This window comes from Culex quinquefasciatus, chromosome 3 (assembly GCF_015732765.1).
Source record: "Culex quinquefasciatus strain JHB chromosome 3, VPISU_Cqui_1.0_pri_paternal, whole genome shotgun sequence".
Taxonomy (NCBI): Eukaryota; Metazoa; Arthropoda; class Insecta; order Diptera; family Culicidae; genus Culex; species Culex quinquefasciatus.
The window spans coordinates 193,320,455-193,348,428 of record NC_051863.1 but is presented as its reverse complement, the minus strand read 5'-3'; the positions used below and the strand labels follow the sequence as shown (position 1 = coordinate 193,348,428).

Below are 27,974 nucleotides of genomic sequence, written 5' to 3'. Positions count from 1 at the left end.
GTGAAATTTTCAATTCTATTAAAAATGTTTTATTAAATTGAAAATCAACCCTTACATTTTAAAATAATATAAAGGTTGATTTTAATCCACTTTTGCATTTTTTCAGGGGTACTTTAATTTTATAAAATGTTTTTATAATAAAAAAAAACTGAAATTTTTCAAAAAATTTGTTAGTGATTGCATAAGGGGATGACTAAAACATTATTATTTGATTTTGCATAATTGTTTTCTTTGTTTTAAATTTTATGTGACAATAATTTTTATTTTTAAGCAAATAAAACCAAATAAAAACGTAACTTAATCCACCTTTTGGTGGTTGGTGCCTTCCTCGCAATCATAAAGTGAATACACTACACAGCCTCAAAAAGTGTATTAAAATACTAAAGTACTTATAACTTTTGATAGGGTTGTCAGATCTTCAATCTTTTGGGCTCGTTGTAAAGGTCTTTTGATTACCTATCCTACGACGGGTCGCATGAAAGACCCGAACAACATTTTCATCAATATATTTGAGATCCGGCCTCAAAAAGGTGTATGAATAACACTTAAGTGCTTATAACTTTTGATGAGGTTGTCAGATCTTCAATCTTTTGAACGCGTTGGAAAATCTTTGAAATACCTTTCTAGCAATATGTAGCATGATATGTTTTCTAACAAAAACCACCCTTTTTAACAATCTTACAAAGTTCAGCTAAAATCGTTTTTTTAGCATAACTTATGAGGTACTTTTTTAAACTTCACAATATTAACTAGGGTCTTGTGGGAGCCAAAGACGGATCGAATGAGACCAAAACAGTCCAAATCGGTTCGGCCAGTCCGGAGATAATCGTGTGCATATTTTTCGGTGCACGGACTCACATCCATACACACGCACAGACATTTGATTCTGAGTCGATAGGTATACGTGATGGTGGGTCTACAAGGTCGAATTGAGAATTTCATTTTTCGAGTGATTTCATAGCCTTTCCTCATTGAGGTGAGGAAGGCAAAACGGTACCAGTTTGTTCTAAAAACTAACAAAAATCCAAAAATAGAAAAAAGTCCTAAAAGTTAATAAATTTTCAGAAACATCGGATAATGAAAAATAAATTGATTTCTCTGCCAAAAGACTGAAAGCCAAGCAACAACAACCTGAAATTGTAGAAAAACAATCGAGAGAATAACTACTGTTGAAAAATCCAATGAAAAAATCGATTTATTTTTTATCCGTGTACCCATTTTTTTGTACAGTCCTAATCATATTTTATAACTTTTTCCCAAGCCACCATAGCTTTTTTAAGGGGTGCAACATCCTAAGCTGAAAAGATGCATTTTTTCGTTCCTTAAAAGTTAAAAAAAATTATACAAAATTATACAAAATTAAATAGAATTATACAAAATTATAAAAAATATACAAAATTTTACAAAATTAAACAAAGTTATAAAAAAATATACAAAATAATACAAAATTATACAAAATTATACAAAATAATGCAAAATTACTCAAAATTACACAAAATTAAACAAAATGATACAAAATTATACAAAATGATACAAAATTATACAAAATTATACAAAATTATACAAAATTATACAGAATTATACAAAACTATACAAAATTGAACAAAATAATAAAAAATTAAACAAAATTATACAAAACAAGCCAAACCCGACAAACTTCGTCTTGTCTACTTTTGGTTTGTTGACGTTTTGAGCTTGTTTGCTTATTCAGCCTCCTGTGATCAAAATTTGATTTCACGTAACTTTTCGCATTCAATCTGCAGATTTTCTGGAATCGGTTCCAGAGTGGCCAAAGAGTTCACTTTTGGGCGCAAGAGCCTTCCTTGGACTTATACGAACCCAACGCAACAAAGAGCACCTCGATCCAACGCTCCGTATTGAACTGATTTGCTTTCGAACAAAACCGTCGATTTTTTTTATTTATACTGATTATGCAAAATTATACAAAATGATACAAAATGATACAAAATGATACAACATTAAAAAACATTAAACAAAATTATAAAAAATTATACAAAATTATGCAAAATTAAACAAAATTATACAAAATTAAACAAAATTGAACAAAATTAAACAAAATTATTCAAAATCATACAAAATTATACAAAATTATACAAAGTTATAAAAAAAATTACAAAATTATACAAAATCATACAAAATTATACAAAGTTATAAAAAATTATACAAAACTCAGTTATAAAAAATTATACAATCCAACGCTCTGTATTGAACTGATTTGCGTTCGAACAAAACCGTCGATTTTTTTTATTTATACTGACTATACAAAATTATACAAAATTATACAAAATGATACAAAATGATACAAAATGATACAAAATGATACAAAATGATACAACATTAAACAACATTAAACAAAATTATACAAAATTAAAAAAAAAATACAAAATGATACAAAATTATTCAAAATATTTCAAAATTTTACAAAAACAAAATAAAAACAAAAAGTTCGCTTTTCGTATTTTTATTTTTTTAGGGGGTAAAAGGGATTTTTGAGTCATACAGAATGACGAGTGTACATTTTGACGCCGAGTAATGAATATATAGAATAAAATGTGTTTTTTTAAGCTTTCGGGATATAAAATAAGGCTCATTTTAAAAGTATGTCTTGTTTTTGAAAACTGAAAAAAATCGAAGCGATGAGAAAATCTCTTGAATGTTTCATTTTTAATATTCAACTTTTTAAACAAACATTTTTTTGTTTTTTTTTGTGGCTGCATCTCAGGCACGAAAATTAGAATCTTTTGAAATTTTAAGTGACTGAAATAAATTATAAATAAAAAAATCTTGCCTTTTTCAACGGCAAATTGAAAAAAAGTTTTTATATACTCGAAAAAAAAATTATTCATTTAATTTTTTTTTTCAAATTAGTTGTTACAAAAAAAGATTTTTAAATCGTTCCAAAATATAACGCTAGAAAAGTGTTGAAAAGTTTTATGTTTGAGAAGGTAATGGAGAACATTGAAATTCCATGGTTGTTGGAGGACTGTGTAGCATAATACAGTCCTCCAATAACTAATAAATTTCGACGCCTCATTTCAATCAAACAACTCCCCAAGCCTACTAACTCCAAACACTCCAACTCCATCGCCTCTGCGTGCTCCGTTCATCGACAAATTCATCCCTCATTCACCACTAAGGCGCGAAGTGAGAGTAGTACAGCCAAACCTTGAGTGCAACCAGCCACCGCAATGGCTTCGCGCACCTCTCGCCACTCGACCGTGCTTTATTCCGCTATCGAACACGCGCGCGCCAAGAGTGCCGCCGTCGGGAGCTTCCACTACTCGTAGTGTTGTACCTCTAGTATACCTAGTAGAATTCGTCGTCCGTTGGTTTGTTCGTCTACGCGGGGTTCGCGGTGCTGTCTCTTTCGTGTTTGCCGTGTTGTTCCCGATCGGTGGCGGTGCTGCTGCTGCTGCATTCTTCGTCTCTTGGGACGATCTCTCGGGCGTCGTGTGTTCTGATCTACTTCTACTTGGTTGGTGTTAAAAGTGTTCTAAGTGAAAGTTCTTATAATTTGAAAAGTAACAGTTTCCACTACAGTTCAAGAAGTGGCTGCTCCGCTTCAGTGATCTTATCAGCAAGTCGAGGTTCTGGTACTGTGACCTTCAAAAACGTGGAAACAAAGCGTTAACCTGGTTGGACAGGTTGGACCACGGGTTTGACAAACAGGAAGGACGACCAGTATTTATTGCGATCGTCAGGGTGTGTGTGTGTGTGTGTGTGCTAGTGTGGTGGCTGGTTTTTTTTAGTTGGTGTGACCAACTTCGCACAGCAAGAACAAGAAGAAAGAATGCCGCTTCGAAGAGCTCTGGTTTTGCGAACGTGAAGGGGGTTGGAAAAGTGACAAGAAGAACACGACTGACTATCCAAGTCTGTTCGAGCATCGAAGACCGGTTGTTAGTCATCAAGCAATCGAACGCGAAAAAATAAAAGTTTTGCACAGAAGAAGAGTGACTGATACGAGCGTGAAGGATATCTGGTTGGTTGGATGAGTGGACAAAACGGCCATCATAAAAGTAGGAGGAAATAGCGCACAATTCGGTGACGCCGACGTCGCCGGTTTAGATCGCGGAAAATTTAATTAGGCCAGGGACATCAAAGGCGAGTGTGTTTGCGGAAGTCTAGGCCGAGGATGGGCGATAACATCGAGTGACGGGGAAGTCTTCTTCAGACACGAGGTGAATGAATGGACTTGAAGGTAAATTATTTCTGATGGGCTTTGCTATTTCTCTTTATTCTTGTCTTACCGTGGTTCAAAAACTGTTCCATTTAAATTTTTAACTTTTTATTGTCGTTTTTTTATAACCTGATACTTGCATGTGCACCTAACAAAAATTTAGCTCAGTTTAATCCATTACTGTCTTTATACCCACTTGGAAAATATTTGAAATGTTCTAGCAAATTAAAATGTAAATGATGAGGTAAAATAAGTGAGATAATTATCTGTTTGTAGTAAACTTGTTGAACAAAAGTTTGAATAACCATTGTGTGAATAGTTTCAGTCAGACGTTTTGTATTTTAAACTGTTGAGCGTTTTTACATACATTTTTTGATAACTAGGGGAGTTTGGGGTAATATGGACAGTGGGGGTAATTTGGACACCCCTTCAAAAATCACGTTTTCTTCGGATATAAAGTGCAAACAGCAATTTAAGTGATAAGGCTAGTACTAGTAATGGCCTAGGAGTATGGACAAACCAAAAAAGTTGGAATAGGTTAAGTAGTTTTGCTATAAAATGTAAATGTTTCCAAAGGCCGGTTGGCACTGCTTTAAGTTATGATATTTGAGGGTTGGGAAATAAGGTTTTGCAGGGGATATATGGCAAAAAAGTGGACAATTCTTGTTCAAGGGGGTTGCTTGGACGATGCCTGAGATATGTATGTATAAAAATTGTACATTTTATCCATTTTTATCATCAAAAATTGCAATTTATGATAGAACATGCTATGGAGGTAATGTGGACATGGCTTGTGGGGTAATTTGGACATACCTGAAAGTCTACCTGTCAGGCAAAAAAAAACGTAACTTTCATGGTTGGTTGAGTTTTTAAAGCGATTTAGATAAATTTAGAGGGATTTAAAATCTCAAAACGGTATGTGAGGAATGCAAGCAATGAGAACTTTCACAAAACCCCATTTTTTAATTTAAATAAATTTATTCCAATATTCGAATGGATGAAAATCTGATTACTGCATATTTGGCGTTCAAATAGACTCTAATGTTGATTTCTTTTAATTAATTTCATTGTCATTTCTAATTTCTATGCTGGTTTACAATAATATTTAAATTTAAGGGCTACAGAACGTAAACTTAAAAAATGGATAGTTTCAGGTTAATTAGTTCTATATAAAGATTGATTTATACAAACCTAAACGATACCCTGATCACTAAAAACTAGACTTGTGCCTTATCCAGGGGTGTTCATATTACCCCACACAAAAATGTGGGGTAATTTGGACACCTTTAAATTTTGCGATAACAATGGGGTTTTCATCATCTTTTTATCGAAATGAATGACATATTTTCATCAAATATGGTCTCTATTATCCTCTGGTGTCATCCACATTCCTTTAAAACATCCATACAGCCCATGGCAGAGCAATTTCCTTAGGGTGTCCAAATTACCCCACACCCCCTAGTGATTGCAAAACAGCTGAACTAGTGTAGAATGCATTTTAAAACACTTTTTCCATGCAAATGTTCGAACTATGGCTTGTTATTTCTATATTTATATTTTTTTTAAATCGCCAAAATGTATGGAGAAAATCTTTACCAATTATCAGATGTAGCACCTTCATTGAAATTAGAACAACTTTTCCCAAGACACCATATTTTTAAGGATTTTTTGCTAAAATGTTATTAGCTTCCATAAAGGGCCATTGATAAAGATTGGACGACTATTGCGCCTTCCACAGCTAAAAAACTGAAACAGTTTCTATTTTCCATACATTTTGACGATTTTTCTCAAATGACGAATGAGCTCAAGTTTGGAATTTAGCCTAGTGATGGGTCAATCTTTGATTTCAAAGATTAGCCCCACGAAAGTCCGGATTTGGACCACCCTAATGAACATTCAAGAATTTCATGAAATTTCGCGAAAATGGCCGTATACAAATCCTCAACCCTAGCCATAGAGAAGGCCCCCAACAAATTTGAGCCGAATAAAAAAATACTAATAATTGAAGAATTTGATGCAGTTTTTAGGTTTTTTTTTTTTCAAAAATGTTATTTTTTTTTAATCTCTGTTTATTACTCAGCTTTTATTTGAAGACATGCCATTTTAAGAGAAATTTAGTGTACTTTCCTAATCTGCAATAACGTATTTTTTCAATCATTTAAATTAAATTGTGTGAATATCAAAAGCATATAAATTAAAGAATAAAATCAATCAATTTTAAATGCTAGAGATACTGCAAAAAAAACCTTGTCATGAACTCTATTATTTTAAAGAGAAGCATTCTGCAGTCAATACAGATCCAAATTCTTTGTAGAATTAGTGACAATTAGAAGCAAAGTGGTTTCTTTTAAAGATCTTAAAATTCATTTAAAAATGCAACGCAATCGATTTATAATAATTTACTTTTTTTCCAATTTTGCTTTGCATTTGATTTATATTTTTTCATAATTAATTAATGTAACAGCCCACTTAACGATGCGCATCAACCAGACTTTTTCACCAAGATATTTGTTACAGATTTTTTAATATTTTCAATACTATGGGAACAATAGATATAATTTTACATGCATCCCCTAAACTGCCCATGTTCGCATATATGTCCCATATGCAAAAACAGCAAGCTGAGAAAAACGCATTTGAAGTTTGTCCTATACATATACATGTTAAGTTTTTGCGAAAAAAAACTGGATTTCTTCCTGATTTCTAGAACAAAGTACTTGATGTTATAGGCTCTTTTGAAAGAGCTCACGATTTTGAACCAAACTGCATCAAAAACTCGAACTCGGTTTATTTTTATTTTTTTTTTTTTGCAAAAGTGGAGTTTTCTTCTAAATTGGAAATAATTATGCCAAAGTTTCTTTCTCTATGATGGCCAGTAGAAGTGTTTACTGGAAGAAACTTGGCGTTTGTAGCAGTAAAAGTCTGTTCTGAAGTGATACCGCAAGGCAGCCGAGAGCATCCATGGCTTGTGGCCATGGAGAGTAATATCCCTGTGGTTCCGGTCCCGCTTCGATCATCGTAACCAGAAATCTAAGAAGGTGCTTCTGGTCAACTGGTGACGTCGTCGCTGCAGATTCTATGAGATGATGATCGTGACATCTTCAAATCAAGTCGGAAGTAGGCAGCTTATCTGTTTGAAGATCTTTGAAGAAAAATTCTTGAAGATTGGGATTTAAGGATACTTGATTTGGTGAACCCGTTTCTTTATTAATACAAATATTCTTTCACTTATATACTTAGCCTACACACACGCCACTAAAGTCAATCCACGCCAATATAACTAAATACGCGATAGGGTACTACCCTGGTCGTTCGCTGTGAGTGTTCGATTGCCGGCACTCTGTTGAAGGTTCGGCTATGGGTAGTATGCTTATTAAGTTTGTGACATCTCATACCCGTAATGTCGTAACGGTTAAACAAGGGCGTCTGTGTGATGTGTCCCTACACCCGTTACAAATTTCCGTTGCTTTGGGGATGGGATGGGAAAATTCTTTTGATTTAAGCACTGGTATTTGTAACAACAAAATTCGTACAAAAAAATTTATGTACGTGGGTGTACAGATTACTGAACATAAGATGACGAACTGTTTGATCAAGCGAACACATGTGAACTGAACCAAGCTGCCGGCGGGTATGAGAATTATTCATTCATTCATTCATTCATTCATTCATTCAACTGCATCAAAAACTCGAAATCGATGAAAATGCATATGGGACATTTATGCGATCAGGGGCAGTAAAGTACTGTCTACTAAGCGATTTACAACCAAATTTGCTTATTTTTACAATCAGATTGTTGCAGGATTGGTACGGACCCAGTTTGTCAATTTTGGAATAAGAAGACAACAACTATCTTTGTTGCTGTGCATCGTTAAGTCCATAAATTTAATGCCTTCAAAGAATCAAAATTTAAACACTTCTAATTTCATGCCTTGTTTTTTTATATTTTTGAAGTAAATTACGATTACCTTTTAACTGTTTACAGAAAAAAAAGTTCTCAGCAATAATTATTTTTGTTTCAATTTGACTTTTGTAGCAATTTTGAGAATCTAAATAACTCAAAAAATTACATAAATTTCTTAATTGGAACAGCATTTGATAAACAAAATCAGCAGATGGATGTAAAGCAAAGCAATCCACTTTAACGATCCCCAGGTCTTTTGTGGTCTCTGTTGCAAGTTTCTGCTCATTTCTAGGCGTCCGAAGGTTATGTGTAGTGAGACACCCTAAAACATTTTTTAAGCAAATGGACCGACGTTTTACTTCCCCATCCGATAGAAGGCATGGGCATGAAGTACATTCTTGAAAAATCAACTAAATGTTCACTTCTTGAATACACTGTTAGGTGACTGAACCTTCTCTCAAATTAAATTGAAAAAAAAAACATTAGTTTTACTTGCTTTTTCTGTTAAAAAAAACAATTACACAACATAAATAGCATCTAAATTTGTCTTACAACAAATCTTCACGGCCATATCAACAAACAGCTTTATTACTTAATAAAAACCTTAAAATCGGAAAACACCAAGTATTTCAACAATTTCATCGCTACAAATACAAATTTGTTAACATACGTTTCATTCCACCCGCTATGTTTGTTTAACCTATTGAAAACACATTGTTAGCAATCTAATCGATTTGCAATAACCCATGTCAAACAGCATAGCCTTTAAATGTACAGCTTGCTTGCTTGCTGAAATCCAACCAAATCCGACCTAGCCCAACCGTGAGGCTGGGGCTGCACCTGTCAAGCAAATTGCACATAACTACACCTTCCTTCAAATATATTCGTCGGCTTGTTTTACAAAACCAACATTCGCAGACTATTTAGCAGCCATCAGGTTGTGGGGTGGTGGTGGAACATCGTGCGTTATTAAATTTTAACAAACAAAAAAAGTGCCTACCCACTTGCCAACCCTACGTGCATGCAGAAATGGTGCGCAATCGACGACGACGACGACGGATCGATGGCTTTGTCTAATGCTGCGTGGGTGGTTGCTGCCGATCGACGACCACCAGGCCATATTTACCCCCATTGCCCATAACGTTCTGATTTCACTATTCACGTACCGGTGAACGAACGAACAAAAAAAATCGAAACTTCCCTTGGCTGTGACGTGTTTTCTTGCCAAATCTTAATGAAAAGTTTTGCAAACTCTTCATGCTTAAGGGGTGGCTTTTAGTTCAACACATTTACTGGTCTTTGGTAAAACCAAGGGTTTTGCGCTAGATATCTTAACAATTTATTTCCTAAAATCACTTCTGAATAATTCCTGAATTTTCATTTCTTAGATCCCAGCTAGTACGTAACCCCTTTTTGAAGCTTTTCGCCGCCTTTGGTGGCGGCAGCCGTGTGGCACAAATCAATCAATTAGCCTCTCAAAACAGCCCCCCATATAGGTATGCGTTCACCACCGCCGTGATTGCCCCACCGATGCGCCGCCGTACCCAGCAGAAGCTTTCATATGCGCGAAAAGAGACTTGAACGAGGCGACGAACCTCCGTTCGTTTGTTGTGGAAATTTGATCGAATTCGACGCGGGGTCTTAAAGAGTCTCGCCACAAAGAAAAGATTGTGTGTTTTGTGTTGCTTAGAATAACAACCTTTTTGTTTCATTTCGGTTTCATTAATTGAAACATTCCAAATAAAGAACGGTTTAAACTTCCTCAAACTTCACAGCTCCAATTGGCTCCAGTTATCATCGCCTGTCAAGGTCGCTTTGGGGCGCGCTCGAAGCTACTTAGTATGAAGCCGAATTCGCTTCCGAAGCGGTTAATTAAAGAATCGTTGATCGCTTAACAGACCATTACATTTTTCGAGTTGGTCATGTGACGTGCTTAGTGGAACGAACTGGATAAAAAAAACACAAGAATTTAAACTGGAGCAAAAAACCCAACAAGCAGGTTTCCTATCACACAATACTTTAGAAGTCACTGTTAATCAATCGCTGCGCCTGCAGGCTGGGCTTGTCTGACTTCCAGATCGCTCTCTGGGTTGGGCCATGAATCTGCTTAATAATCTACCCGCCGCCAGTTGCGCACTATAAAAGGCTAGTTACTGACAAACTACACAAAAAAACCTGATCATTTTCCAAGAACCGCAACTCGTCACAAAGCGCGGTCACCGTTGATTCGGCTTCACGCCTAGAGTTGATCCGATGACCCTGGTCGTGGTCATCGCAGACCTCTCATAACTAGCGTGGCTGGTCAATAATTATAATGCATGCGATGCGATGCGCGTAGCAGCAGCTACTCCGATTAAAAACGTGGAACGGAAGTTCGTCGAAGAACCAAGTTGGAACTGTGGCGGTCAGTTTCACCCCACGGCGGTGACCTTCGCAGGCGGTCTTTGCAGAACGCAGATGAAGAAAAACAATAATTTATTATCGCCTGGTCACCTCTGGGGGATCGGGCAAACTTACGCACACTGAGGAGACCCCGACGTCCGTTAATTTACGAGATGGGGTTCCGATCGAAAGAGATTTTGACCCCACGCGGTCAGCGCCGTGCGATGGGTTTAATTAGGTGACCTTTGGGAGTATCAAGGTTGAGCAAGTCTTGGGGGCGATTGAATGGAGTTTTAGGGGCAATTCTTTCCGATATCAAACAATTTTTTTTTGTAAAGGAATTTAAATGTAATTTGGGATGAATTTTCCAATGTAAGCTAACGTGAATAAGAATACTTAAGAATAAAAATTATGCAATAAAAACACTTGAAATAACTGCTTCATTAAAAAATCATTCCTTTTTCAAAAATATAATGTTATGATGAAAATTTGCCTAAACAGCAATTCCATTAAAAAAGAACAAAACCGAAAAAGTTCTCCGATCGGGCTCAAAACTTTTCTTGGGGTTTCTGGCCAAATAATTAGACCCGTTTTTATTTGGCCATAAGGAGCCGTGCTATGAAAGTCATGATAATGGCATTTTTCGCTATTGTTTGCAAAAACCACAAAAATTCATAACTCCAAACTATTTCATCCAAAATTGGCTGTCTTAGACGCATATGAAAGGTGATTAGTATGGTTTTCAAGAAAAAAATCAAAGTCTCAAAAATCTAGCCTTTGAAAAGACGTATGAAAACTCAAAATGGCGTTTTGACAGTGTCTGGGTGTTGGTTTAAAGTTTTCGCCCTTACCTTTCAAAATTTCAGATATCTCAATATGGGTATCAAATAATCGGAATTTTTCCTGCATTTTGTTAATAATAAAATTTTCTGTGAAATACTCAAAACTTTCACTCAACTTCAACAAATTTTGAAAAATACCAAAATTTAGTTTTTTCCAATAAGTAAAAATGGTTGGGATTTCTTTTTATATTTTTGAGTATTTTTCATAATATACGTAGTTTTGTGAAAATTTTGAATATTTTCAAAAATGTGTGTTATAACTTTTGAAATGTTTGAAAAAATCCCGATTATTGAATACCCATATTCTTAAAACTGAATTCTGAATATTTTTCAGAGAGTACGTAATTTTATGAAAATTTTGATTTTTTTTTTTGAAAAATGAGTTTAATAACTTCCGAAATGTATGAAAAATCTCGATAATTTGATACCCATATTGAGCAATTCTCTACGAAATCGGTCTTTTTTCTTCAATTTTAATTTTTGTATTTTTTAATCCGACTGAAACTTTTTTGGTGGCTTCGGTATGCCCAAAGAAGCCATTTTGCATCATAAGTTTGTCCATATAATTTTCCATACAAATTTGGCAGCTGTCCATACAAAAATGATATGTGAAAATTCAAAAATCTGTATCTTTTGAAGGAATTTTTGATCGATTTGGTGTCTTCGGCAAAGTTGTAGGTATGGATATGGACTACACTGGAAAAAATGATACACGGTAAAAAAATTGGTGATTTTTTATTTAACTTTATCACTAAAACTTGATTTGCAAAAACACTATTTTTATTTTTTATTTTTGATATGTTTTAGAGGACATAAAATGCCAACTTTTCAGAAATTTTCAGGTTGTGCAAAATCTTTGAACGAGTTATGAATTTTTAATCAATACTGATTTTTCAAAAATCGAAAATTGGTCGCAAAATTTTTCAACTTCATTTTCGATGTAAAATCAAATTTGCAATCGAAAAGTACTTTAGTAAAATTTTGATAAAGTGCACCGTTTTCAAGATAAATCCATATTTAAGTGACTTTTTTGAAAATAGTCGCAGTTTTTCATTTTTTTAATTAGTGCACATGTTTGCACACTTTTGGAAAAAATATTTTTGAAAAGCTGAGAAAATTCTTTATATTTTGCTTCTTCGGACTTTGTTGATACGACCTTTAGTTGCTGAGATATTGCAATGCAAAGGTTTAAAAACAGGAAAATTGCTGTTTTCTAAGTCTCACCCAAACAACCCACAATTTTCTAATGTCGATATCTCAGCAACTAATGGTCCGATTTTCAATGTTAATATATGAAACATTTGTGAAATTTTCCGATCTTTTCGAAAACAATATTTTCAAAAATTTCAAATCAAGACTAACATTTCAAAAGGGCCAAACATTCAATATTACGCCCTTGTAAAATGTTAGTCTTGAATTGAAAATTTTGAAAATATTGTTTTCGAAAAGATCGGAAAATTTCACAAATGTTTCATATATTAACATTGAAAATCGGACCATTAGTTGCTGAGATATCGACATTGAAAAATGGTGGGCTGTTTGGGTGAGACTTAAAAACATCAATTTTCCTGTTTTTAAACCTTAGCATTGCAATATCTCAGCAACTAAAGATCGTATCAACAAAGTCCGAAGAAGCAAAATATAGAGAATTTTCTCAGCTTTTCAAAAATATTTTTTCCAAAAGTGTGCAAACATGTGCACTAATTAAAAAAAATGAAAAACTGCGACTATTTTCAAAAAAGTCACTTAAATATGGATTTATCTTGAAAACGGTGCACTTTATCAAAATTTTACTAAAGTACTTTTCGATTGCAAATTTGATTTTACATCGAAAATGAAGTTGAAAAATTTTGCGACCAATTTTCGATTTTTGAAAAATCAGTATTGATTAAAAATTCATAACTCGTTCAAAGATTTTTTGCACAACCTGAAAATTTCTGAAAAGTTAGCATTTTATGTCCTCTAAAACATATCAAAAATAAAAAAATTAAAAATAGTGTTTTTTTGCAAATCAAGTTTTAGTGATAAAAGTTAAATAAAAATCACCAATTTTTTTACCGTGTATCATTTTTTCCAGTGTAGTCCATATCCATACCTACAACTTTGCCGAAGACACCAAATCGATCAAAAATTCCTTCAAAAGATACAGATTTTGAATTTTCACATATCATTTTGTATGGACAGCTGCCAAATTTGTATGGAAAATTATATGGACAAACTAATGATGCAAAATGGCTTCTTTGGCATACCGAAGCCACCAAAAAGTTTCAGTCGGATTAAAAATACAAAAAAATCGAATGACCGAAATCCTAGAGAACTGCTCTATTGTAAAAACTTAAATTTAAAGTTTTTTTCAAGAAATACCTAGTTTTGTGAAAATTTTCAGTATTTAAAAATAAAATTTTGCTATCGAAATAATTGAAAAAACCGATCGTTTCATACCTTCACTGTAAAAAATATTTTTGCGAAATTTTTAGTATTTTTAAAGAAATATGTGTTACAGCTTTCGAAATTTATGATACAATCCCGATCATTATAGCTTATAGTAGAAACAATAATTTTTAGTATTTTTTTCGAGAAACAAACCATTTTCAAAAAAGGAAAATACGTATAATGTCACCCTTGCTGACGAACCCTATTTTTCCCTAAAAGAACACTGAATCGATATTAAAACCGTTCTCTAATTACAAATCTATGAATATTTTGGAACCTTTTCTCAAATTTGTTAAAACGCTTGTATGGTTGATGGGAAATGGCTTCTTTGGTAATGGAGAATTGCCTCTTAATGATAAAGATGATTGATTAAAATAAGTCTAAATATTGATAACAAAATTAACAAATATTTTTCCAGAGCAACTACTTCCTGAACTTCATTCTTTTCGATTTCTTCCTGAACCACTTATCAACGCTCCTGGTTCGTCCTTGAACATGTCAAACCAGAAACACATAATTCTAGTGTGAACAGCGCCTCCAAGACAAGTCTTTAATAAATTGTATCTTGTTTTAAAGTTCCTCCTAGGCATCTTGTAGAAGCGCAAAACGGGCTCTCAAATTTGGATCGCGCGATAGTAATCTACGCGCTGCAAAGCTAATCACAGGTCATTTGGCGCCACTGATAAGTGGTTGGCCATCAACGCTTCGACGAGCACCACCCAGTTTTGGACTGACATTTGAAAATGGCGTATTTTTTTAAATTTCAGATTTGTTTTTGTTCTTTACTAAAAGGCAATGCATTGACATTTAAACATGAAAATTTCAGTAAGTTTTAATTGACACTAATGTTTGTTATTCCTTTGAAATCAGTAGGAAAGACAACAACAAAAACTTGTTTATTTTGCAATTTTGCCTCCGCAGTCGCAGATACTCCAGTGCCCGTGGGCACTCCGCAGTGTGTGACAAACGCAACGCAATGCGAAATAATTATGCTCTTCTCTCTGCATGGGAGAGCTTTAGTTGGCTTTTGCGTTGGCATCGCACGTCAGGGGATCGAAAAAAAAGCTTTCATTTAAGTTTGACTTTTACACATGTTTAGGTGAAGGTAGGCACTCGTAATGACGCAAATTATTGCTCGCGGCGAATTGTGACGTTTTCACGTGGGGGACACTTTTTGCGATGAATTGTGAAACTGCGAAGTTTCACTAAATTAATGTTAAAGATTATGAAATTTGTCTGTAAAATAATTAGAATAAACTGAAAATAATTTGAGGAGTTCAATTTCATCAAAAAAGTGATATTCTAACCCTATTTTCACACTGTATTCAAATTTCAGCCTGACCAAGTGACACAACTACCTCGTCAAAGTCGCTCTCAAATTTCGTACCAGTTTCCCCCACCCCCACCCATACCCGGTTGCGGTCACGGTTCAATGCCAGAATGTATCACAATTTGCAAACAAATTAAGTGTAATTAAAAGCTCTGCTCATTAGCCTCAACTACGACGACGACGACGACGTCAAGCGACGAAAAGTCTCATTTTTTTGCTGCATCAATTCTTCAAAAGTCTTCTCTGTGGGTTCTCCGGTTGATTGACCACGCCGCCGTCGTTGTCCGGCAGTCCGTCAAGCGGCCATCGATATGTATGTAACGGCATGCAACTGCTGCAACATATATGCTGCCACTGAACTGGTGTGTTGTGTATCGTGTTTTGCATCAGAATAAATTAGAAGAGCACGAAACGTTATTGGTCGGTTGCTCCATTCCAAGGAGCGGGCCGTTTTTCGCGGCGCACTAAAATGAAAGTGTTTTTTTTTTTTCGTAACGACGATTCCGGTTGGAAAACCCACGTGAAAAGTTAGAAGCGGTTAACCCTTGACTAAATTTCTGAAAATTAGATTTATTTTAAACTCTTGTTTAAACAGAAATGTTTAAAACTGACTTGAAATTGAAGTTTGAAAAAAGTCCAATTAATCATTGCTAAGACATTCACGAATTAATCACATAGCTCATAATCGTAACAGACCAGGGCTCGCGATATGTGCCATTATTATTTTCAAAACACAGTAGTGCCAATTATTATGTAAACAAACAACGGTTGCGATTTAGCTGCCCAAACTGCCATCGGCAAATTTGTAGAGCTGAACAGCTCTGCACCAAACAAGTTAATCATAATCATTGACGGAAAAATGGCACATGCTGTGTTCGAGTCGGGTGATTTTGTCATCACGTCCAAAATCTGGCATGCTTGATGCGTGAAGAGGAAGAGTCGAGACATTTTATCGAACCTCGCAACCCGACTCATTCATATAATTATAATGGTTCATAACTGTCTGGTTTTAGGAAACGACGTTCAAGCCTACAATTTAGGTTGAATGTAGTTTGTTTATTCAAAATTGTTTTAAAACCAAGGTTAAAACACATGACCAGATAACTTATTTACATATAGCGTGTAGCGCATAGCGTTTACTCCTTTTTTATGATTTTTGTGCAAATCAAAAAGTATGAAAAGTATATGAAAAGTTAAATTTTTCACAAATTTTAAACAATGATGCACACTATTAATATATTTGAAAGTAATTAAAGAATACACATTTTTAATCAAATATTTTTATGCATTTCAAGGGTGTTAACGATGAAATTATCGAGGTTCGATAACGATAACGATAGTTCTATCGTTATCGTCTTTATCGTTATCGTTATTCCGATAATTCAATTGGTGATAATTTTATCGACGATAACAGACGATAAGGCCGTTGCAAATAATTTCCAAAGTTTATGTCGCCCCCCCTTCAAAATTGGTCCAAAAAATCAGGGGACAAAATTTTTTTTTCAAAAATCTTCAAATTTTTTATGAAAATAGAGGTCAAATCAACTTAAAACAATCTAAAACACATTTTCCAGCATTTATAATCGTATTAAGCATGTTTGGGCTGGATTAAAAGCATTTTGTGTTTTTATGAAATTCCAATGTACAGCACCGCAAAAACTATTTTTTTGCAAAAAAATAAATTTTCGTCATTACTTAGGTATTTTGGAAACTAATGATTGCAAAACAACTGGGCAGGTGTAAAATCCATTTTTAAATACTTTGTTCATTCAAATGTTAAAACCATGGCTCGTAAATTCAATGTTTAAACTTTTTTTATATTTTTGCCCCCCCCCCCCCCCTCGACTTTGGTCAGAGTCAAGGGACATAAATTGCAAAAATATTAGCAACGGCCTAACTTATATTTAATATATTTCTAAAATTGACTTAAACCAGCCAAATTATATTGAATTTTCATGCTTCCTCTCAGCAAATAATTTTTGATAATATAATTAGTTTCAAAGTATAAATACTCTAAAAATCACAAAATACCGTTATTCATTAAAAGCAATAACATTTTTATTATTTGCAATATGGGTATCAAACAATTTTTTGTATGCACTTTCACTGTTTCAGAGTTTTTTGAATTCAATACCAAAATTTTCACAAATGATCATATTTTCTCGAAAAAACTCAAATTTGTATAATTCGCAACATGGGTATCAAAGGATTCGAAATTTTGCATGTATTTTAACTGTTATAGAGTTTTTGAATTTAATACTAAAATTATCATATTTTCTCAAAAAAATCTCATATTTTTATAATTCGCAATGGGTGATTCTCTACCAACTCACACGAAATCGGGAAAAGTTGCCCCGACCCCTCTTCGATTTGCGTAAAACTTTGTCCTAAGAGGTAACTTTTGTCCCTGATCACGAACCTGAGGTCCGTTTTTCGATATCTTGTGACGGAGGGGCGATATGACCCTTTCATTTTTTCAAAAAGAGGTGTTTTTCAATAATTTGCAGCAAGAAACGGTGATGAGATAGAAATTTGGAGTCAAAGGGACTTTTATGTAAAATTAGACGCCCGAATTTATGGCGTACTCAGAATTCCGAAAAAACGTATTTTTCATCGAAAAAAAAAACACTCAAAATATTTTATAAATTCTCCCATTTTCCGTTACTCAACTGTAAAATTTTTTAAAACATGTCATTTTATGGGAAATTTAATGTACTTTTCGAATCTACATTGACTCAGAAAGGTCATTTTTTCATTTGGAACAAAATTTTTCATTTTAAAATTTCGTGTTTTTCTAACTTTGCAGGGTTATTTTTTAGAGTGTAACAATGTTCTACAAAGTTGTAGAGCAGACAATTACAAAAATTTTAATATATAGACATAAGGGTTTAATCACAAACATCACGAGTTATCGCGATTTTACGAAAAAAAAGTTTTGAAAAAGTTGGTCGTCATCGATCATGGCCGTTCATGGTCACCCCAGATTCGAAAAGAACATTAAATTTCCTTAAATTGGCGTGTTCCAAAATTTGTTATTGTCGAGTAACGGAAAATGGGAGAATTTTTAAAACTTTTTGAGTGTGTTTTTCGATGAAAAATACGGTTTTTCGGAATTCTGAGTACGCCATATAATCGGGCGTCTAATTTTACATAAAAGTCCCTTTGACACCAAATTTCTATCTCATCACCGTTTCAGGCTGCAAATTATTCAAAAACACTACTTTTTTCGCATGTTCAAAAATGGAAGGGGTCGTACCGCCCCTCCGTCACGAGATACCAAAAAACGGACCTCGGATTCGTGATCAGGGAAGAAAGTTACCTCTTAGGACAAAGTTTCACGCAAATCGAAGAGGGGTCGGGGCAACTGCTGTGTGAGTTGGCGGAGAATTACCCCAATATGGTTATCAAACAATTCGAAACTTTGCATGTATTTTAACTGTTTAAGAGTTGTTGAATATAATGCTAAAATTTTCACAGAATACCGTATTTTTTTTCGAAGATACTTAAATTTTTGTAATTCACAATATGAGTATCAAACGATTCGAAATTTTGCATGTATTTTCACTTTTTTGAGTTTTTTTTTAATGAACTACTCAAATTTCACAAAACACCGAATTTTCTCGAAAATACTCAAATTTTTAAAATTCGTTACATGGGTATCGAAAAATTCGAAACGTTACAGGCATTTTCACTGTTTCAAGGATTTTTAAAATGAAAAAGCAGATAAAATTTCGCTTCGTTTGATACATATTGCAAATCATGAAAATTTGAGTACAGTCCAGACGATTATCCGAAGCCTCGATTATCCGATGTTTCGATTATCCGAAGTACGGTTATCATAAGTTTTGTATAGGACTTCGGATAATCGGATCACGAACAATTTTTTTATTGTTTTAAATATCAAATTCGAGTGATTTCTTCCGAAGCCTTCGGATAATCAAGACTGGACTGTACTTTCAAAAAAATACTTTGTTTTGTGATAATTTTATTATTTTTCTCCAAGAAAACTCTTAAACAGCGAATATACATGATAAATTTCGAATCGTTTGATACCCATATTGCGAATTATAAAAAAAATGTGTTTTTTTCGAAAAAATACGGAACATTGCGAAAATTTGAGTATTTCATTCAAAAAACTCTAAAACAGTGACAACGTATGCAAAAAACTGCGAATTCTAAAAATTTGAGTATTATCGAGAAAATGCGGTATTTTGTGATTTCAAAAATTGCCACTATCGGCGTCTCTCACTCACGATGATGAGGGAGTTTTTATTTACGTTCTAATCTCAACAGCATTCAGTTTAGATCAAAACAATGTTCTACAAAGTTGTTCATTAGTAAATATATATATACCTTCCCTGCCCACCACCCTTTCAATTTTCGCCAGAAAAATCGGAAAGAAATAATAATGTTTGAAAAACTTGTTAACTATCTTAAGTACATTGTACAAATTTTATGTAGCAAATGTAGTCAGTTGGGTCAGAAGCCTTTTACAATTTTTGATTTTAGAACTACAGATTTCAAAAAGACGGTAAAGTCTAGGAAAATAAATGCTTTCATGAATTCATTTTCCGATTTTTTTTGTTGGTAAGATTGTTAGATTGTTATACAAATTTTAGAATCAGACTAAGCATTTGAACTTTCCAGAATAATTGTTTTTTATTGCGTTAGGCATTTGAAATTTTGCCTCAAATGATAGCCAAAGGCATCAAAAATCGATCAAAAAACCCCTTCTTATGTTGGAAATCTGAGAACAAAGCAAAAAATAAATAAACTAAAACTGCTTATTAATTTTGTTTATCTTTTTCTATAATTTCAGATTTTATGGAGATCCATTACACACTGTTTATCTTGAACCGTTACAAACCTCAACTTCATACGAGCCTAAGCACAATCTCGAATGAGAACTTTAAGTGGTTTTTAAGCTCAAAACACATGTACTAATCTACCACAAACCACTACTAATTGCCAGTGCATGGTGTCGTTTTGGTGTTTCGCGTGTAATTTTTCATTCACCATCAACCAGTGCCAAATAGGCCCAGTTTGCCTACTTTCCCTGGTACCAAACGACCATCACACCAAACCACACCACACTATCGTTTCGAGCAGTTTAGTCAAATGTGTTTACCCGCACCAAGTTTTGCTTTTTAACGGTGGCACGTGCCCCTCGAGGGGGGAAAATTAAAATTTTCCACGAAATTAGTAACATTAGTGGCGGCGTCGAAGACGCCAACAGAAGAAAAGAAGAAGGAAAAGCAAACGACTGACGATGAAAAAGTGGTTGTAATTTTTCAAAAACCTTTTCCGCGCCGCACACCCCCTCACACGGGCGGCTTGTGAAACGCGATTTTGGCGCGAATTTTTGAGAAGAAATCACGCGCCACGCGGCAGGCACGTGCTGGATTCGATAAAAGTGACGCCCCGTTGATTTCACTTAGGTTTAGGGTTGAGTGAAAAAGTGATTGGTTTTTTTTTAAATTTATTTTGTTTTTTTTTACAGTGAAAGTGAAAGTGTGATTCCTTGTAAGAAAATTCAAAAAAAGTGTTCTGCTCTAAAAAATAGTTCTATAAATCCTTAAAAAAAATAAAGCAGTGAAGTTCTTCAACAGTGAGTGTGCCATCTGGTCGATAGTGTAGCTGCCCTTTGAGGAACAAGGAAAAGCGGCAAACCGTCTTCTTCGAGTCGTTCAACCGAGTAATAGCAGCTGGTACACCGAGCCATCATCATGGTGATGTCACTGTACCGGACTATTAAAGGCCACACCGGGACCTACAAGCGCAGGAAGAATCGCGTGCTGGAACGAAGGTGAGTAGTGTCACTTCCCCGTTGGGGGGGCCTTATAATTGATGTCTGCGCCCAACGATGACCCTCTGACAGTTCGTCAATCTCCGCGTCCAAGCCCCAACTCGAACTGCGAGCCGCAAGAAGTGAAAGTACCTCTTTTGCTCTTTGGTTAGCCTTGCGCCACTAAATACTAGTTTGGAGTTTGGCATATCCACCAACCACTTACTCGAAATCGGCAAAACGTCTGGCATGTATGTGTGTGTATGTGTGTTGTTGTACGTGTGCAGTCTGCGTGGTTGGACTAACGGAGTCGAACGGCACTTGCTCGTACTTCGAGTGCGAGTGCTGAGTGATTACTTCTTCGCGCTGTTAGTAGTACACCCGGTACCATGCCGTGGTGGTCGCAGAGAGGCAAAGTGCATGCAGCGAGCGATGCCAAATTGGTGATGACATGACTAATTTGTGCAATTATTTGAGGAATTACTTGGGTCACCTGCGGAATGTGCCATTGAATTTGATGGGTGGCGTGTGAGTGGTGACGATGGCCTTTTTTTAAGGTTAGTTCACGGAGAAAAAAGAGTTCCCAAAATCGTGAACAAGCGTTCATGAAAATGAGAACCACGAACAAAGTGTTCAAATTTCATGGTACGTTTTTTAAAATCGTACCATGGGATTTGAACACTTTGTTCGAGGTTCTCATTTTCATGAACGCTTGTTCACGATTTTGGGAACTCTTTTTTCTCCGTGTTGGGTGGAATTTTCGGTTTGAAAATCTTAGTTTGTTCAATGTTACTCATTAATGACGGTGAGGTTAATATCAATATCGTGGCTGGATCTTGAAACATTGTTAGAAAATGAGAGTAAAAATAAATTGGATTAAGAGCTATTCTCTAGAACAATTTTTCCAAATCTCAATTTTATTTCCATACACCCTATGTGAAAAGAAGCCGTTTTGCATCATAAGTTTTTCCGTACAAGGCTTTATTCAAATTTGCGGTCTGGTCATAAAAAATGGGCATTAGAATATTCGAAAATCAATATCAAGAGAAGCGATTCTCTGATCGAGTTAGTGTCTTTTGCAAAGTTGTTAGTTTTGATATGGACTCAGTAGAAAAAATAGGTACATAGAAAGAATTGTTTGATTTTTTATATGAAACTGGTTTTTGATTTTTTTCGACAATATTTTTGATTTACTTCAGTTTCAGGTTTTGTACAATTCTTAAAGGTCTTTTTAGTCCCCAAAAATGTATCATAAATTTTTGAATTTAAAAAGCATGTTTTTTGGGAATTCAATTCAACTAGTGATACGAAGTTCAATAAAAAAAAATAGTCTGAAGAGATTGAATCATAACCTTCATCTTTGCCGGTTACATGTCCAGAATTAGAGAGAATTACTGTCAAACAAATCTATGTTTTATGAAAACCCATTGATTTTTCAGAATTGTAATATTATATTTTTTTTGCAAAAATCACTTTATTGCATTACCTCATTCTTACCTTCGCCAGAATTGTAGATTATTTTGTTTCCTATTAGAATAAATGTTTTTGGCAAATTTTGATGCAATAATCATTAAGCTGCAGACACGAAAGTTAGAAAAAAGTTCAATTCACAGTCGAGTTTATTCATATTTGGCCCTTGATGGAATCAGATTTCAAATCTTTTTTAAATATCTAGAGCTAACTCATTTAAAAAAGATTGAAAAAAATTGTTAACTTGAAAAAAAATTACACTTACCTACACTAAAAATATTGTATTTTTTCGAATAATTGTTTTTTGCTGCGAAAAAAAAAGTCTTATGACGCTCATATCAGGTTAAAATTGCCACCATTTGGTTGAAAAATAAAGACAATTTCGTGCTTAAAGTGCAAACTATGTTGTTAAAATTTTAATACAAACTTCCATTCAAAATTCCATGTACAGTTTTTTTGTATCCTTTTTATTAGTTTAAGCTATTTTAAAACCATTATTTATTAGTGCTATTGTGCTAAAAGCAATCGACATGATATTGAAGATATATTTTGATTTGACCTAAATTAGCAATCTTTCAACTTGTGGGAATTGTGCTGAGGCTAGTGATGAGCAATGGACTTGAAATTTATAATAAACTTTGTCTTATTAACTAATATAGTATGTATTCGATATAATAAAGTTTTCGATGATTTGCTTCTATTTTATTGAATTCCGTATCAAAGCAACATTCAACAATCTTGTCTAGCCAAAATGATAAAAAATAATTTGAATTTTCTGTGACATTTTGCTCAGTAAAAATATTTTTAAAGGTTTTTATCTTGCGTTTCAAAAACTAAAAAAATATCTATAGGCATTCATTATTTAATCTGTAACAATATCTTCAAAAACCAAATTAAAATATTATTTTTAACTTCCACGAGGACCATCCACCCAACTAATCAAATATCGTAAAAATTTAACATGATTGAGACAAAATTTGAAATTTCTGAAAATTCATTCATTTCAAAAAAAAATCTGTGAAATCTTTCAAAAATTTATCAAAAAAACTTGTTTAGTCAATAACAACAAATTTTGGTTGAAAAAGCCAATGAATGTTATATTTTTTTTTTTTATAAGGCCGTTGCAAATATTTTTCAAAGTTTATATCGCCCCCCACCCCCTTTTCAAAATTGGTCCGAAAAATCAGGGGGCAAAAAATATCAAAATTTCAATGGAAATAGAAGTCTAATCAACTGAGAACAATCTTAAATGCCCTTTTCTGCATTGATAATCATATTTAACATGTTTGGACTCGTTTAATAATATTTTGAACTTTTATGAAATTACAATGTACAGCACCGCAAAAACTTTTTTCTCGCAAAAAAAAATTTTCGTCAGTATTTAGAAATTTTGGAAATCAATGATTGCAAAACAACTGGATAGGTGTATGATGCATTTTAAAACACTTTTTTTTTCATTGAAATGTTGACACCGTGGCCTGTAATTTTTTTTTTGACAACTTGTTATTAATTTGTTATTAACATGTGAGCAACTCTCTACGAAATCAGCAGATTTCGACCATTTTTATTTTTTGTATTTTTTTATTTGACTCAAACTTTGTAGGGGAATTCCCTTTGACCAAATAAGCTATTTTGCGCCATTGGTTCACCCATACAAGTCTCTATACAATTTTGGCTGCTGTCTATACAATGGTATGGTATGTAAATATTCAAACAGCTGTAACTTTTGAGTGAACTGAGCAATTTGGTGTCTTCGGCAAAATTGTAGGTATTGTTGAGGACTTTTGAGAATAAAAAAAGGCACAAGGAAAAAAAATTGCAGATTTTTTAATCAACTTTTTTTTCACTAAAACTCAATTTCCCAAAATAAGTATTTTTTGAAAAATCTCGAAAATCAAAAAGTTGTTTAAAAAATCTGCAATTTTTTTCCCGTGTACCTATTTTTTCTCAAAAGTCCTCAACAATACCTACAACTTTGCCGAAGACACCAAATTGATCAGAAAGTTCACTCAAAAGTTACAGCTGTTTGAACATTTACATACCATTTTAGTATGGACAGCAGCCAAAATTGTATGGAGACTTGTATGGGTGAACCAATGACACAAAATAGCTAATTTGGACATAGGGAAGGCCCCCACAAAGTTTGAGCCAAATCAAAAAATACAAATAAAATCCATTTCCGGTTTTGGTAGAGAATTGCTCATGTATGTTGAATCATCAAGATTTAGGGGGAGAGGGGGTAATATGCACCCCCGGGGCAAAATGCACCCCCGGGGCAAAATGCACCCCCTCTTTTTATCGGTATTTGGAAGAATTGTCCGGAAAAAAATCATAGAAATTGGAAGCTTATTATTGCTAAACCATGCTGGAAAAATTTGAGGTATAAAATCAGCTTAAGTCATTTGCAAAACATTTAAATGTTGTGTTTTCATCTAATTTTCATTGAACTTTCAATATGATTTTTTGGCAATATAAAAAGCATTTATTGATATTGTAAGTTTTGAGGTCGATAGTTTTGTCCTAATCTTCATTATTCTGTAGATAGATGGGTCCAAAAACATCAAAAATGCATTTTAATTAAACCGTAGTCGGAGCAAAATGCACCGCTGTGAAACTCCTTTGTAAAAACAGCAGTGTCATCTAGTGGTGACTAGTGAACACGGCTTTTACCCGATGCATTTTGCCCCATGTTGTGGTGCATTTTGCCCCAATGTTGCATATGACCCCCTCTCCCCCTATATTGATAAATGAAACAAGTTAAACCAATAAACCCAAAAAACAGAGTTTGTTTTTTTTGTTAAACCACTTAAAATTGTTTGGAGGCTAAATTTTTACTTTTTATGTTTGATTGGTTCGAGGAGGATAAAAGTAAGTATTTTTTTAAATGTTTAATGTTTATCTGCTAATACATTTAAAATTGTTTTACCGTCAGCTGGGTGATTCGGTACACATAAGGCGAATTATTTGATATTATTTATGAGTTAGAACAGACCATGGACAACACAATCTGTGCGTCGGTTTTCAAATTTGAAGCTCTTCAATTCTGTCCCAGTTGCGTTGATTTGATCGCCTTAATTGACGGAATCTTTCAAAACCACAACCACCACCTTCCTAAAATGAGGTATAGTTTTTTGTCAAAACATTTTCTGCCTCTTGATTTTCAGAATGAATAAAAGTAAATAAAACAAAATGCTCAAATTTCGTTGGGATGGCTCAACAAATCGCTAAAATTTTGGAAAGCCCGTCATATTCGTTAGCATAGCGTATAATTTAAATTACATCGCGTTGCCCCTGCGACGATCGCATGCAAAGCTCTCCGAAACGAAGACAAAAATCCTCCATTTCATGCTAAAACAAATTTTTACATCACGATGATAATGACCACCTTTCGGTATGCGCCGGTCGTCCCAGGGTGGTGGTGCCTTGTGGTGTGAGGTAACTAATTCGAAAACATAAAATTTATAATTTTTTTTTTATTTCGGCCTGAGCGTGTCCGCGTATGACACCAATCGCGATTGAACTACCAATCAAGTGACGAGCTTTCACGGGCCGCCTTGCTGGTTGATGACAGTGGCACTGAGCACTTCTTCGGGGTCATTGGGTATGCACTTGCCCAAAACTTCGACACCCAAAGTCCCTGGCCTGACCAGGGTGGGTGATGTAATTTTTCGGACGACACTGGAAAAAAGGAGGGTCCCCCTCCTAATGGACAGACACACGGCTAAAAACGCATCATCAAGGCGCGAGATTACGCAGATGACCGGGCCTCGGATATTCGTACTCTGTGATCAGGAGGCCATCAGGTGGGTCTCGTGGCGCAGGGGTAGCGGCTTCGGCTGCCGATCCCGATGATGCTATGAGACGCGGGTTCGATTCCCGCCTTATCCACTGAGCTTCTATCGGATGGTGAAGTAAAACGTCGGTCCCGGTTTCTCCTGTCTCGTCAGAGGCGCTGGAGCAGAAATCCCACGTTAGAGGAAGGCCATGCCCCGGGGGGCGTAGTGCCAATAGTTTCGTTTTTTTCGATCAGGAGGCCAAGCCGCGCGACTGGTTTTACCAAATCGTCAAATTGCGTAACATCACACACAGCCAACGCCTGAACGGTGTGCCGTTAAATTTGCTGATTTGACACGAACTAGCCGAACGATTTTGAAATTCTTTCATTCGCGCAAAATTTGAAAGTTCGATTAACAAATACAACGCCGCTTTCTGATTCATAACTCGCGAGAACATAAATTTCGACTCGATTGACACACACGCCCCCTACCGGGCAGGGAGGTAGCCAATTTGCAACGATTACGAAATGCTCACTTTCGGAAGTGTCAGTGCAAACAAAGTCTCCGCGAACCGGTTTCAATTGGCCAGCTGCGAACTTCAAATGACCAACTTATTACGCTCGGTCCGGGTTCAGCGAGGTAGTTCGACCCGATCGTTTGTAAACGATCCTTTGTGGCACACTTGAAGCTGCCCTGGGGGAAAATTTGATGAGTCATGTTATGGGCCAGCTGGACTAATGACTGCGGTTTAGTGTCGGTGGTAATTGAATTAGTATATTATGTAGCTCAGCTTTGTGTACCTGTGTAATTGGGTACTAAAGCCCTATGTCAATTTTTATGTACAACGGTAAAAAACACGATAAAAAACCATTTCTGATCACTTTTTTTCATTTTAATGCAAATTTTTTTTTGACAAGACAACATTTTTCCGATGGATCAACTATGGTCCCCTTGGAACGAGCTGTCAAGTAGGAGCTTTTCTGTCAAGAAGGACCGCGAGGTTAATTTTTCAAAATTGATTTAAAAATCCATTTTAAACTCTTTGTGCTCGTACAAAGGGTCATTGTACTCAGAAAAATAAGATTTAAACAATAATATCAGCAATCTAAGCTTCATTTTAGGACCCAATTGCTTTGTTTGATTTTTGCCTGTGCAGACTATTTCCGCTACTATCTGATAGATGTCGCAATTGTATTTTTTTGAACTTGCATGCAATTTTATGTACAAGATTTTCCATGTCAAAGTGATTTTGTTTTCAACAACAGATGTCGCAGCTCTACAATCTCATAAATTATTCAATCGACATCTTAACAAATGTCCACCAATCATCGATTTCGTGTAACGCATTTCCCGCCAGGTCAATCAAGGGCCAATGTTGTCACGAATCATTTAAAAACGTCCAAACAACACGATAAAGCTCAATCACCAAATTTGTACCAACCAAACCGAAAATCATGTAAGCCGCGATACCTGCTCATTACAAAGTAAGGTAAGGGCCCAGCAAACACCCACGAATTGAGACCTGCTGCTGTCATCGCCTCGACTCTTGGGCAACCATCCGGCCGGTGTTCCGGACGATAAAATCTCTCTCAAAACCGGAATCGATTAATGACTCTATAATAGAACCAATTTTTCAATTTCGTAAAGCCCTTCATCGGCACGAACCAGAGCTGGTCGACTGGTTTGAATTTCTGATTCACCCGCGCTTTCGTTTAAGTCACCGCGCGCTGCCTGTGGCGGATCAACGATTTCAACGCCCTAAACTATGGGTGGTAACATTTTAAAATGGCGAATACAATAACAAATAACCACAATTACCAATTAGATTTTGGTAAACCAAGTGTGGGAACATTC

The 27,974-nt window shown here is 35.0% G+C and overlaps 1 long non-coding RNA gene across 1 annotated transcript; it reads left to right on the top strand.

The window, feature by feature from the left end:
* Positions 1-3,257: 3,257 nt before the first annotated feature.
* Positions 3,258-20,623, top strand: LOC119770183. Its single transcript, XR_005278700.1, has 2 exons — positions 3,258-3,496; positions 20,590-20,623. It is a non-coding gene; the product is annotated as an uncharacterized LOC119770183 (long non-coding RNA).
* The last annotated feature ends 7,351 nt before the right edge of the window (positions 20,624-27,974 follow it).